Genomic DNA, 2,647 nt, shown 5'->3' on the forward strand with positions numbered 1-2,647 from the left:
TCTTTGTACTACTTATGTCCGAGAGCTAGCTAAATAGCATTTCGTTATACCATATATCTGTGTATGAGTATAATGACAATAAACTTGAACTTTAAACTTGAACTTGAACTTGACATAGTCTTGCAGGCAGTATATTATTTTATCGTTTACTCGTATAAAAAAGCATGGTCTTCTCGTTCCTAAGTCAGATTTTTAGTGTTTTCGAACGTTACTTCCAACCTGGACTGACAGCTCACCCGATCTGTTTGTGATCAGACCATGGAGTCGGGGGCTGTACCAAGCGCACGTTCCTTCCCAATGCTGAGGCGATCATTCGGAAGATGGGTGTGAAGAGAAACAAGCTTTGTCGACTAAAAAACAAGGCAGGATATGCAAGAATACTAATCACTGGCGACAGTTATGTTCTCTTACTATTGAGATCCCTACATTGCGAGTTTTTTTAAGACTTTGAAACTAAAGGAAAGCGATGACAAGTGAAACTGGCACGGGTGGGGCTTGAACCCACGCTCTTCGGTTTACGAGACCGACGCCTTACCACTTGGCCACCGCGCCTTCAAGTAAGCATGGGAATAAGGTTGTTCAAATTATTTTTTTCTGAATCTGGTTTACATCGCCAAATGTAAACCGGAGGCAGCAACAGCAATAAAAGGAATACTTGTCCTTAAACTCGGACGTGATGTTCTGCAGACATGTGCACAATGTCCTGTTTTCTTGCAGTATAGACATTTTGCTGTTCACGCTCCGCATTCATCTGCTTTGTGCATTGTTAGTCCGCACTTGTAACATGTAATGTCAGCCGTCCCCTGTTCTTCTATTTCTCTAGCATGACTGCGTCCTGCTGCTCGGCTTTTGTTTGTAAAGTTTGAGCGAGCGCCCCGTTCAGTGTCACTTTGTCACTGTGGTCAGAAAGCATTCTTGATTCTGCTTGAGCTGCTTCATGAATTCTAGCGACTGTAAGAGCTCTTTCTAAAGTCAGCCCTTCCTCCTGCAGCAATTTATAGTCTCTTATGTGCACATTTTTCCACAAGTTGATCTCTTAACATGTCAGTTTCCAATACTCCAAAGTCACACGATTTAGCCAGTTCTCTTAGTGCAGTCACAAAAGCATCAACAGATTCGTCCTGAGACTAAGTTCTCTGCCTAAATTTATGCCGTTCCAAAACCACATTTCTCCGCTGTGTAAAGGAAGCGTCTAAGGCAGCTACAGTCTTTTTCTCCAGGGAGGTTGGCGAAAATCCGCTGCACGGGAGCCCCGATACAGTGCAGTAATGTAGCACGTCCCACGGCATCCTGAGCTTCTGTAGATCCACTGGCTATTTAAAACAAATCTGTATGACTCCATCCATATCTTGTATTCCGTATACAAATCCCGGGCTCCGAGGTTCAGTAGAAGCGGTGGAAAAAGCTGGGCATAAGCAAAGCTTCTCGGCGCGGCTGCCATATCTTCCATGGCCAAGCTAAACGAAAAGTCCGAAAATTCAGAAGTTCGTTTCTACCAGCAAGAGAACTAAAATCTGCACTGCACTCGCTTTGAGTCCGTCAAGCACTCATCTCTCGTCGCCTTCAATGTTGTGTATGTTAATTAAGAGACGTTTTTATATTATTTTAACTATTTTATTAACTACACAGATCACGCCCTTACGCAATATATACCTGCCTTCTACTCTCTCGTTCTGTTGTCTGGCGATGTCTACTCACTATACTACATTTAGCATGACTTCTTGTTGCAGTTGAGCTCAAAGCTGGAGATGATCTCCATATTCTACCACACTATCTAGTCCGAAACGTAGTACACAGTACACACTTTTTTAAGTGAAGTCAGGTTGTTAAAAAATTAAACCAGCGCCCTGTTACAGAAACGTACCCCAGTCTCCCGCGCAACAAGCGGGGGTACTCAGCACTATGCTAACGAGGAGCGCTTGTCTGCAGCTGAGCGTCAGTTCTGTTTACTGTCAGCAGTCATTGCCTCATTTCCAAAGACTTTTTCACCTGCTTTCAGCTTTTAAAGACAGTCATAAACGCTCAAGAAGTAATTCATGTCAGTTGGAAGTCTGTTTCTGTTGTCTCAGCTCTTGATAAAGGAAAGCCGTGCGTGGGAGACTCCCTCTCTGAAGACGTTTGCCGTCACCCTGCAAGGGAGAAGAGCCATCAATCACCGAGGCAACTACTGAGACAGTTAACATTAAACACGTGAAATGCGAGATGTTGTGATTTTTTCCCCGCTTAAGGCTTCTATTGTTTCTTCTCTAACGAGAAAGACCTCTTTATTAGAAGTGAGATTTTAACAAACGTCTCCAGGGTTATCTTGCCTGTGGTACTTAGAGCAGCGCTCAATAAAAATGATCAGAAACCGAAAGCGCTTCTTATGCGGATCAGTATATTCCGATTCCACTGGTTCAGCAGAAGAAATAAGAAAAGCCGAACTCAAAGCACTGTGTTGCCATTACGGGTACTCTGTCTGCAGCTGCTTTAAAATCTACTCACACCGTGTTGCCATTAAGGCTACCTAGTTAAAAAAAAAAACTTATCGTCATCTTTTTGAACGTGATTATTAGACACCCGTTAAATCTCCACCGAGGTTTCTTGAGAGATCTTCAGCGAGCGAGTATTAAAAAACTACGTCGCTTCCAACCTCTGCTGTCACTGT

General features: G+C 43.4%; 1 non-coding gene across 1 annotated transcript; it reads right to left on the reverse strand.

Moving 5' to 3' along the window:
• Positions 1–480: 480 nt before the first annotated feature.
• trnat-cgu (transfer RNA threonine (anticodon CGU)) lies at positions 481–552 on the reverse strand. Its single transcript has one exon. It is a non-coding gene; the product is annotated as a tRNA-Thr (tRNA).
• Between the last annotated feature and the right edge of the window lie 2,095 nt (positions 553–2,647).

Source organism: Lepisosteus platostomus, chromosome 5 (assembly GCF_059453375.1).
Source record: "Lepisosteus platostomus isolate fLepPlt1 chromosome 5, fLepPlt1.hap1, whole genome shotgun sequence".
NCBI classification, from domain to species: Eukaryota; Metazoa; Chordata; class Actinopteri; order Semionotiformes; family Lepisosteidae; genus Lepisosteus; species Lepisosteus platostomus.